Source organism: Phoca vitulina, unplaced genomic scaffold (assembly GCF_004348235.1).
Source record: "Phoca vitulina isolate PV1807 unplaced genomic scaffold, GSC_HSeal_1.0 scaffold86, whole genome shotgun sequence".
NCBI lineage: Eukaryota > Metazoa > Chordata > Mammalia > Carnivora > Phocidae > Phoca > Phoca vitulina.
The window spans coordinates 2,045,688-2,056,479 of NW_022589789.1; the positions used below are offsets into that span (position 1 = coordinate 2,045,688).

A 10,792-nucleotide genomic window follows, 5' to 3' on the forward strand; every position below is an offset into this window, starting at 1 on the left:
CTAGAATAATGACCATCAGACAAAACTGATTCTGACTCAGGCTTACCAAAGAATGATTTCATCCCAGCTACTCTCTAAGAAGTCATCACGGATTGATTGCCTGCTTGCCAAATCTAAAAGAAAGCCTTCTAGTCCCTATCTTCCTTATATCCCTACAGCATTTCCTACTCCCCAAATTTTCTGCTGCTTGAACTCTTTGAAACACCGTGTTCATGCTTTTCTTCCAAATCATCCAGGTCCTTTGTCCTCAGTCTTCTTTGCCTACTCTTTAAAGGTATTCCCAGGTTTCCCATCACAAAAATCTGCCCCCCACACACAGGCTCCCTAGGCTACTTCGTCCTTACTTGATCAGTCTCAGATCTCATCTGCAGTCTAGACTTCTCTCTCCTGAGCTCCAGCCCTATGCATCTGCCTATTAGATATCTCTTAATGGTTTGCTCACAGATCTCCAAGCCCCAAATGTTCAAATCTAACCTCAACGTCCTCACTCTGCATCTCTCCTCTTGCTATGCTCTTATCTCAGTGAGTAACATCAACACTGACTCAGCCACCCCATCTGGGAGCTTTCCTCTCCCTTCATTCCCCACTTCCCATGTCCTCAATTCCTGAGGAGGCAACGTGATTTAGTGGTAGCAATAGCGTGTGGTATAAAAAGCACTGGCATTGGGGCGCCTGGGTGGCTCAGTCATTAAGCGTCTGCCTTCGGCTCAGGTCATGATCCCAGGGTCCTGGGATCAAGCCTCACATCGGGCTCCCTGCTCAGCGAGAAGCCTGCTTCTCCCTCTCTCACTCCCCCTGCTTGTGTTCCCTCTCTCGCGATCTCTCTCTCTGTCAAATAAATAAATAAAATCTTAAAAAAAAAAAGAAAAAGAAGTAAAAAGCACTGGCATTGGAAGCTGATCTGGGTGTTACCCTGCCCTGAGTTCTATCGTTTATTAGCTATATGATCTCGACAATAATAAAATCTTCCAAGCATTCTTCTCTGTCAAATGGAGATCTTTTTGTGAGGAGAAAATGTAATAATAAACACAAAATGTCCAACTGTGCTTGGAATATAAGCAAGGACCAACCACTGCCTAACTCAGCCTCAATAATTTTATCTCCTGTCTCTTGACTCTGCTCCATTCTCTCCATCATCTGACACTGCTTTAGTTCTGAAACTGATTATTTGACAAGATTAAAGCAATAACTGCCTCTCTATAAAGCAATTTGTCTCTCCCTATAATTTCACTTCACTCAAACCTCTCTCTCAACCTCTCTTAATCTACTCCACTAGACCACAACACTCTATTCAAAATGCAAAATCCAAACATGCTATTTATTTCCTTATTCAAAATCCTCCAATAGACCCCTTGCCTTAATAAATAGCCAAAGTTCTGAGCATTATAGTTTGAGGTACTTGGTAGAGGCTTAATAAAGTTTGTTGTAAAAGCATTCAAATTTTAAGGTATAACAATCCTTTCCATTACATTAATTTTCCAGGTTCAAAATTACCTTGTGTGGATTTGTAAAGCAGGAGATCCCATTTTACTAAAGTTTAAGCTCTGCATATTTTGAAAAACTCAGCTGCTTTTTATACTATTGATCTCATCCAAATCTGGTTTAAATGTCCTAGAACATGCTACTCTTTGGTAGACAAGGATTGACTTAGGATCCCCCACTCCCACATACACAAAACACCTGAATAGTTGAGAGCTCAAATGTCCTAATATGTTCTCATACTAAGCTAATTATGATATATATTCCATTTAGCCTAAAACATACCCATTGAATTCATCATATTTCATAATACAGTCTGAGGTTATAATTTTTAAGCTGATCTCCTTATGCCTAAAATCACAAGGGATACTGATATAATGTCCTGGATACTACCAATTTTCTAAAAAAAATATTTTTTTAAGGACCTATCTGCTAAGGAAACTTTCTCTTTTAGAGTGGAAAGGCATATCTTAGATTAGTTTATTATAGGCAAATAAGAGCTTATACTAAGAGAGAAAAATGAGTTCCAAATTATTTTGCCTATATGTGAATTTCTGTGCTGTATCTGGAGAAAAGCCATTTATCATACTGGTAAAAATTTTCTATCATATATTAGGTTTAATTACCAAAATTACATCTGGCATTCACCTTACTCTTCATCTGTGTGTTGCTCTATTCACCCTTTGGCATACAGATTCAATTAATTTCATTGCTATCAAGTATCCTTTAATATAGAGCTCTCTATAACAGGTATTTAAAATACACTGATTAGGGGCGGCCTGGATGGCTCAGTTGGTTAAGTGTCTGCCTTCGGCTCAGGTCATGATCCCAGGGTCCTGGGATCAAGCCCTGCATCCAGCTCCTTGCTCAGCAGGGAGCCTGTCTCTCCCTCTCCCCCCGCCTGTTCTCTCTCTGACAAATAAATAAAATCTTAAAAAAAAAAAAAAGAATCAAACTTCTTGGGCAACTTTACTAGAATATAAAAGCTTACCTAACCAACTTGCTCGTCCCCAACCAACTCTGTATGAACCAATGTTCTCCATTTCTTCTATAAAACCTACAGTATAGCTAATGCCCACAGTCCTTCTCTAGTGTTCCCAAGCACTTCTGTTTCTAACAGCTGTGGTGGATGCTTAGCAATAGTCGTATTTATCACCTGACTTGATTATGCCAGCTACACTTACTGTTGTAATTTTGGAATTCTGTTAAAAATAGCATGTTAAATTATTAAATAGATTTAAAGAGCAGCTTCTGTGAAAACTAAGTTGACTGCTTTGGAAAGACAATAAAGGCAGGCTGCTTTTTAAAAATCCTGCTTTGGGGCTAGATATTACAGTTGGAAAGAACTATAAAATGTTGGGGAAATATGACAAATATGTAGAGTTCTTTACAAAGACACTTGCAAAACAACCTAAGTTCTTGCTCTTTCAAGAACCCAAAAATGGAAATTGTAAATTATGCATTGAGATAGTTTTTGCAGGAAGGGGGGAGGGACAAAAACAAAAACAAAACTACCAAAAAAAAAACCCACGTTGCAATTAGAATAGTCAAAAAAAAAAAAAAGGAAAGAATGTGGAATAAAAGGCGATACACCTCTCATGGAAGCAGGAAGAGAATGAGACCACAGAAAAGTATACCTATTTCTCTGGTTCCGGGATGAAGCAAGGTTTTAGTTCCTTGGGAAAGTAGATGTTCAGAGGTTAATCATGATTTAGATAACACTAGCGAATAAGGTTTGAAAGGTAAGGGAAGAATATGAAGTGCATATAGAGCTGGTTCTTTTCAATCACATCAGTTAAAAACTAGGGAGAAGGCAGGGCTGGGTAGAAGAGAGAAGTAATTCCAAAGAGCCAAATACCTGAAGTTGGCAGGGATGAGCCTATGCTTACTATGCATTTAGGCGAAGGAAAGGAGTACAGGAGAAACAAAGTGGGAGAGAAGTGACAGGAAATTATACTACTTTTAGTTTTGTAATCATTGTGAAACAAAGTTAGAATAACTTTCAAATAATATTCTTTACACTGTTGTGTAAAAACAGAAGTAGCCAGGAGCAGTACTTATAAATAATTGAGACACTTGCCAATAATGTCTTTAATTAAACATGAATCACATAGAAAATCAGGTGGCTTTTAATAGAGTCAAGGCCACTCCAATTTAATTGCCTCAGATACCTATTATTTAAGAAATCTTAACGCTTTATAAAAATCATCAAAGGATTAACTATTTCAGCATCTCTTTCTCAATTCATTCCCCACCTGGCACCTGCTTTTGACTATTTTACAGTCAATGAACAGCTAAATTGGCTGGTAAGGAGGAAATGAAAAATAAAATTCAAATAATCATGGTCTATCTCCACCTCTCCAAATACCACCCTCTCCACCACCACCGCCACTTCATGGAAGGAAACAAAATTTAAAATCTTCTGTGGGTTATTTGCTTGACTGGAGTCATTGCTGGGTTTTCCTGTTCAATATTGTATTTCATTACTGCATTTTAAGTACATTTCAAAACACTTACCTACACAAAGTACAACTCTAGTGACTATTAACTAATAAATCTGGAAAAGAGTAGATAAGACACTTGAATTAGCTAAAGTTCAGGGAAATGAATTTCAACGTTATTATACTTACCTAGATTGGTCCTATTGTGTGTATATGAACAAAACAGCTACCTTTCTAAGTCCAGAAACATGCTTAAATAGGTTAATTTTAACACTTCCATCAATTTTAAAAGGAGTGAAAGCATCCCAACTGTCCATATACAGTATCATAGGGTCTTTAAATTGTAAATTTAAATCAGTAAATTTAAATTGTAAATTTAAATCAGTTTCTCTAATACCTGAGCTAGAAGCTTTTATAATATCAATGCTAGAATATAAATTCCACTTTAAGACATTTCAAAGCAAAAAAATAATTTCTGTGCTATCAATGAAAAAACTTGAGGTTATTTGTGATTATGAACAAAACTGTATGACACGGGGGTGCCTGGGTGTCTCAGTCGTTAGGCGTCTGCCTTCAGCTCAGGTCATGATCCCAGGGTCCTGGGATCGAGCCCCGCATTAGGCTGCCTGCTCAGCAGGAAGCCTGCTTCTCCCTCTGCCTGCCGCTTCCCCCTGCTTGTGTGCCCTCTCTCACTGTGTCTGTCAAACAAATAAAATCTTAAAAAAAAAAAAACAACTATGACAAGAGTTAGGATGGTCTCATTTTAAGTCCGCTGTGTTAAAAAACACAAGAGCTTCAAGAAGATAATTTTGAAAAAACTGGTTTTGGGAAATTCTCAAATTATCAGAATCACACGAGCTCTGTCGTTAGGATTTCACACGACCGACATTTAATGGGTCTGGCTCTATCACTGCTCAAAAAATACACCTGAAGGTGATTCCCACTTTGGGAGAACTGGGTACTTCAAAAAAGCCTCACAAAAGAGCTGCTAGTAAGGTTTTCTAAGAGGCAAGTATCCTCCCTTACCAGTGAGACAGTTATTCCATCAGTCTTTAAGCAAAACTCCCACATAACTTCCTAGCCTATGTTTTTCTTCGAAACTGTTTTATATACCCCTTGCCAACAATTTCCTCTAACACTCCTGGGAAAGCCAATCAAAAGATGTGCAAGATTTAAAAAAAAAAGATGTGCAAGATAGATATTGTAATTTTTAAACTTCGCTGTAACGGAATTATACCAGTAAGACTCAAGTTGTCTTCATGAGTAGTATCAAGATAAAATCCCACTAGTGTTATCCTTAAGTTTTCCTTTTCATTCCCTCTTATTCTCTACTGGATATCCTAACACGTTAGAAAAAGAAAACCCATGAGTGAAAGGATTTACTCTTACAGTGTACTCTTTATTAAACAGTTCTCATGGTAGAAAGTATTTTAAAAACCTTAAATATTCTTTAAAAGGAAATTAACAAAATGATTTAAAATGTTTATTTTTACCTGTGTGTAATGGATAAAAAACATTTTCCCTGAAATTTTTACTTTTATGATCTATCTGTATTGATAATGTTAAAATTGCATTCAATGTACAATAACTTCTCAAAGTTGACTTTTATATACGGAATCCATTAGTTCAATAAAATAGAAATACTTAACAGAATTCAAAGACATTTCAGGCTTACTTCCTTAATGACCAATGTTGACTGCATGTCAAAATATCAGTGGTTCAGCTGTGAAGTGTTTGCATTGCTCAGTTTTACTTTCAAAAGTCTATCTAAATGGAACAGGACATTTGAGTGCTTTCCAATGGACTACTACGTCAACAATAAACCTGGCTCAATTTTCTGGCCCAATATTAACTTGCAGAGAATATCAAGTTAGGGAAAACAGATCAGAAATATGTACGTACTCGTCAAGTTTCAGTCAGGATTCCTTATGTGTGTTTATAACCTGAAACTCTTCCCTACTTTTCATGGAATTCTAAAAAAGATTTCACATTTTAATCATGCAATAATTTGCCTCAGTAGGAAACTAAAGTGGTCTATGGAGTCTGGAGTTTCTTGAATTCATCAGTAGAAGCAAATTTCATTAACCTTCCAGGACAAAGCAAAAACAAAGACTGAAGAGCTCCTCTGTGTTTATACATCCAATAAAAATTTATTCATATACTCTTACAAGATATGTACACAAAACATAAGTGTAATTACAACTTCACACTCACCAAAATGATTCCAGGTTGACCAGCAAGTCACTGGGAAAGCATCTGCTTACACTGATCTATTTACAGATTCATACCAAAAATGTTTGTGTAATTATCAACACTTAATAAGACAATGCTTTAAGTGTTCACTCATTCAGGATCAAATCCATTTAAATATCTAAAAGTTGTATCTGGATCAGCAAACAGTTCTTTAAACATTATTTTTTAATACTTAGTTTTTATTGGCCAAAACACCCTTTGCAATTTAACGTCCTTGGGAGAAAAAAGTTCAAAGATTTAAAAACTATGAAGGGAAAGCAGCTTGTTATCCAAAAACAGGACCAAGAGTAGGAGAAAAATGTGGTACCCAAAGGAAAAAAACAGAGAAGATGAATTATTAATGTAATCTAATACAATTTTCATACCGGACCTCTATCGCCGTGCATCTAGGTTTATATTTATTTAAAGGGAAGGTGGCTGCACTCTCATCAGCCCGCCGAATTAGGCTTGAAAGGAAGAAATTTTAAGAAGTTACATACCTAAGAGGTACTGTTAAAAGGGGCTCTCTCAGTTTTAGTCAGACCTTCAGGCTGATCCTGTAAGTCAAAAGTGCTGAAAATTTGATCGTCAATTGACAGCTGCTTTACTGAGCGCAGTGCCGGAAACGTCTCAGCGATTTTAAAGTTAGGGATCTGGTCTACGTGCAATAGGCAGGAGGATAAAGAACTATGCTGAATAATGTGTCTATTCCCTATTCAGCATGTTCTGGGAACCTTGCTAGGTGGGTTCTAAAAAGGCACAAATCCAAAGTAAAGAACAAGAGAGACTGCAATTTCTATCAGCTGTCACGGTTTTGTTCCTTCTTCGCAGCTATTATAAAAGTCTTCGCACTATTTGATCAGCTCTGTCGTGTCTGGGGATTAAAGTGACTCAACACCTGTGTCCCCGACTCATGTTTCGAAGAAATGGGTTAACGCTGATTTATATCTAAACGGAGTACATAAAATTGAGACAAAGGTGCTACTAATCGTCGGCTGTGGTAAATAAAACCAACGTCCTTACTTCTCGTTCCTTTTTCTTCTCAAAGAGGGAGGACCACACTCATCAAGCAGTAAGGCTTTTTCCGAAAGACTTGTCCAACTTGTACCAAGTTCAAAAGGAGTCAGGGAGGGAGAGCACAGGAGCCCGCTTCCCGCTCGAGAGAGCTCTGCCACTAGCCCGAAGGCAATCCGTGAGCGGAGCGGCAGACGGGAGCGGCCGCCGCGCCGCAGGGAAGCCTCGGGGTCGGCGCCCCCGGCCGCGCAGCTCCCGCTCTCCCCGCTCTCCCCTCGGCCCCGGAGCCCCCGCGCCCCCGCTCCGGGGCCCCGACGCCCCCGACCCTTTGACCCGGCTCCGCTCCGCCTCCTGCCTCCGCCTCCTGCGCCGCGTCGCCGGCTCCGAGGTCTCTGGGTCCGGGGCCGGCGCGCCACTTACCCGCCGCGATGGGATTTACGTAGCGGACCTCGTCACTGATTACGGACGGGAGGAGGTGGAGACCGCGAGCCCGACCGCCGCTCAGGAGCGGCGCCGCCGCCCAGCAACCCGGCGCCGGCGGCGGCACCACGTCGCCCCCACGTCAGCTCTGATGCGGCAGCCGCGGCCTCCCCGCCGAGCCGGGACCAAAAGTAGCGCAGCAGCCGACCGAACCGCGTCCTCGCGCCCCGCCCTCCCCTCCCCTCCCCCACTCCGCGACTGCCTCCCTGGGGACGCCCGGCGGGGGGGGCGGAAAAAAAAAAATCCAAGCTCGAACTCTGCCCCCTGCCGGCCGCCAGCGAGAGTGCAGCGCTGACAATCCAACAATTAAATGGAACGGGGGGAGAGGAGGAGGGGGAAATGAGGGGGCAGGGGGCGGGGCCTAAGCGGTGGGGAGGAGGGGCAAGGCGAGGCCTCAGCGTGGAGAGGAGGACTAGGGCAGGGGGCGGGGCCGGGAGGAGGAACTGGGCTGCGGGGGGAGGAAGACCGAGTCCAGGCCTGGGCCTGTGAGGCGGCCTGGAAACCGGAAGCTGCTCCGCTGTGCGAGCGGCGGAAGACTAGTTAGCTGTAAGCAAAGCTAACGGCGGTCGCTGTTGCTTCTATCTCAAGGTAGCTTATTCTCTAGACTGCCGGCTAGGGCGGCTCCAGTCCCAACCCAAGCTGAGGTCCCGAGCTTTGTGGGTCCTTCCCGGCCAAGAGCGCATCCTGCGAATCCCTAGGGCTGCCGAGCGGACCCTGGGGCATCCCCACCCCCGCGCTCCTACAGTGTCTGCCATCCTGAAAAACGCTTGTAGATCCCGGGTATCCCTCTGGACTAGAGCCTTCAGGGAAGTCCAACTGGCTGTCCTTGTTCCCAGCCTGCTGCCATTTTCCCAGTGACTTTGTGCGTCAGGGTCGTGGACAAACAGCGATAGAGTCCCCACTTGGAGATGTGACAGAGGAAAGGAAGGCTTTTGGTGACAAGCAAAAATCCCTGCATTTAAAAGAGGAAAGTTTAGTCTTCATCCAGTGGAAACCGAGGGCTTCCCAGTAAGAGGAACGTTTCTGACCCGCTGTACACTAGGAACCCATTTATGCATACTCAGAACGTACTAAATTGTAAGGCTGAGTAAGCCCTCCGAAAGGGAGGCTTTGTAGCCTAAAGATAAGCCTCTTTACGTTCAGGAAAAAGGAATTCAAACAATGATTACCACCCAACTTTATAGTACTCAGGAATGTGTCATGCGGGAAACCAATGTGAAGGACACCACTTGAAAAGTTGCTGAGAAAGAATAAAAACATATCAACGTAGTGCAGGCAGAGAAGGGAAGATTTGTGAAATATTAGGATCTCTGTAGAGTGGGAGAAAATTCTGAACTCTCTTCAGTCCCTGATTTTGGCCAACCTGAACTACTTCCAGCTGTAATGCACACTAGCAGAGATAAGAGAATAAAAATCCGGTAAGTTCACTTCCCCTTTTGACATAAGCAGAATTCTGAAGTTCCTCCTTGCAATACAGTAGACCATGCTCATCTCCACCGCTTGTAAATATTAATTTCCTAATGAGGAACATTAGCAAGTTAACAAAATTAAATTTAAAAAACAGCCAAGTCCTTTTCGTGTATATGATTAAACAAGGCTGGCACAGAATATTTATAGGTAAATAATACAACTCATTTTAGGTCAGGGAAAAAGGGGTCCTTAGAAGGGAAGAGAACAAAAAATGATTATCAAACACTCAAAATCTTACCATTCACTGTGGTCAAGGTTGACCAGTGCAGGATGAATAGATTGTTAGCTCCAAGAATTGAGTGGAAATTGTGATCGTTCACCTTCCCCAAAACGTTGCTCTCCACCTACTTGTTTGTTGCTAAATTTCTTTAACAAAGTACACATTCTTTACATAGATAGAATCTATTAGATAAAGGACTTAAGATGTAAGTGGTAAATCAACAAAACACTAAGATGTAACTGTCAAATCCTTGAGAGTAGGAGAAGAGTACCTGGGGTCTGAAGAGAAAGGGCATGACATAACAGCTGGAAAGGTACCTGCAGTTTCCTATTGCTGCTATGACAAATCACCACAAACTTAGTTACTTAAAACAACACGTATCTATTATCTGACAGTCCTATAGGCCAAAAGTCCAATACACATCTCACTGGGCTAAAATCAAGGGGTTGTCAGCTCTAGGGAAGAGTCCATTTCCTTGCATTTTTCATCTTCTAGAGACCACCCACAATTCCTTGGTTGATGGCCCTTTTCCTCCATCTTCAAAGCCAGCAACAGCTGGTTGAGTCTTTCTCAGGCTGCCATCTCTATGATTCTGTCTCTCACTTCCCTCTTTTACTTATTAAAACCTTTTGAATACATTGGGCCCATGCTGATAATCCAGGATAATCTTCCCATATCAAAATCAGCTGATTAGCAACCTTAATTCTATCTGTAACCTTAATTTCCCTTGCCATGTTCACATGATGTGTTCACAGGTTACAGGGATTAGGATGTAGATATCTCTGGGGGGTGGGGGCATCAAGAAACTTGAGCTCTGAGGACAAATCACCTGCCTCTCGGGGGTATCCTTTGCAAATAATTCAAACATTTGATTAGAAATGCCAATAACTGATTTTTCACTTTCTCATTACCTATGATAAAGATAAAAAATTTTAAAATGGGATATCAGGGGTAAAGAGCAGGTTAGGAAGGCATAAATTTTTGAAATGGAAAGAATAATAGTACCTACTCCTTAGCATTGTTATAAAGATTAAAGTATCCACCATAAAGTATGTGCTCAATAAAAAAGCTAGCCAAAATGGATGGTGGGTATTAAGGAAGGGCACTTATGAGGAGCACTGGGTGTTATACCTAAGTGATGAATCACTAAATTCTACACCTGAAACCAATTTTACCATATATGGTAACTAGAATTTAAATAAAAACTTGAAACGGGTGGGAAAGCTAGCTATTTTTATATTGGTCCAGTGTCTAGGTCTTTGGGTTCCTCACCTAGGCAATGTTTCTCTGTTGAGGAGGGACAACTAGATCGCCTACTTTCCTGAGAAAATACAGGCTGTCAGTCACACCCATATACTCTCCCTTCACATCAAAATATCTCAAATCATCCCTCCCTTTATGGGGTCAGGAGGAACACCTTCTTCCTTTCCTTTCTAAATCCAGTTGTAAGATAGGT

The 10,792-nt window shown here is 41.4% G+C and overlaps 1 protein-coding gene across 10 annotated transcripts in view; it reads right to left on the reverse strand.

The window, feature by feature from the left end:
- CREM (cAMP responsive element modulator) overlaps positions 1 to 7,802 on the reverse strand; it is a 72,169-nt gene extending 64,367 nt beyond the window's left edge. For 9 of the 10 annotated variants that reach the window (XM_032395651.1, XM_032395650.1, XM_032395646.1 and 6 more), the window contains exon 1: positions 7,587 to 7,802. The gene's annotated coding sequence lies outside the window, so the exon portion shown is untranslated. Of the gene's footprint in view, positions 1 to 7,175; positions 7,439 to 7,586 lie in introns of those variants that run through there. The other variant, XM_032395648.1, reaches the window with a different exon arrangement.
- Between the last annotated feature and the right edge of the window lie 2,990 nt (positions 7,803 to 10,792).